Genomic DNA, 960 nt, shown 5'->3' with positions numbered 1-960 from the left:
AATAATAATAATAATAATAATAATAAACTGTATTTATAGAGCTCTGTTCAGAACAAATGTCAAAACGTGTTTTCCAATAAAGATAAATGAAGATTGAAATAAAGCAAACACACAGAGGGGGATAAGACTTCAGGTCTAACTGCTGCAGATGATTCAAATCTCCTGATTTATCTTCTCTATTAATCAGCTGGTTGTTTGATTTATATTAATTAAAATAAAATAAAAGTCCAGCAGCCCAAAACTGAAACATATTAAAAGCAAAAGCAGCAAATGGTCTCATCTGAAAAGATGGAAAAAAGAAGAATTTTCACATTTCTACATGAAAAAATGAACAAAATGAAGGTGAGCTGATGTTGCATCCAGATTAAATGTAGATGAACATGTGACAGGAGACGAGGATTAAAATGAGGACGTGGTTCTGCTGAAGCTCCGTCAGATGTTTTCATTTCCCAGCAGCCTGACGTCTGTTTCTTTAACTGGTTAGTTTCCAGATTTATGTTTGACATTTTTAACATTTTAAAATATAATAAAATAAATAAGAAGCGTGTCCAGACTCCAGTCAGAGTTTAACGGTGACATGAACTCACTGCTCGGTCACGTCTCTCCTCTGCAGACCAGACACGCGCACATCAGACGTCTTTACTCTGATTACATCAGGGTCAGCGTTTCGCTCACGTTCTCTGTTTGTCGTTTATTCACCGTGTTTCCAGATAAACTCAGCTGCTGGTTAACGTAAGGAGGATCCATCATGTGCAGGAGGATGAGCTCCATCAGAAGAACATTCAGCTCAGTGCGCACGTCCTGAGCTGTGGAGCTGCAGCGCCACCATGTGGCCACAGACAGACTGACTCCAGACCTGCAGTCATCCTCAGATGGATTCATATTAAAGACAAAACTCACAACAGTCACTGAAATAACTGGAAAAAGTAATAATAAATAAAAATGTGTTCAATTATAAGT

Source organism: Stegastes partitus, unplaced genomic scaffold (genome assembly GCF_000690725.1).
Source record: "Stegastes partitus isolate 25-593 unplaced genomic scaffold, Stegastes_partitus-1.0.2 Scaffold1232, whole genome shotgun sequence".
NCBI lineage: Eukaryota > Metazoa > Chordata > Actinopteri > Pomacentridae > Stegastes > Stegastes partitus.
The sequence above is the reverse complement of the archived record's forward strand: the minus strand, read 5'-3'. Positions refer to the sequence as shown.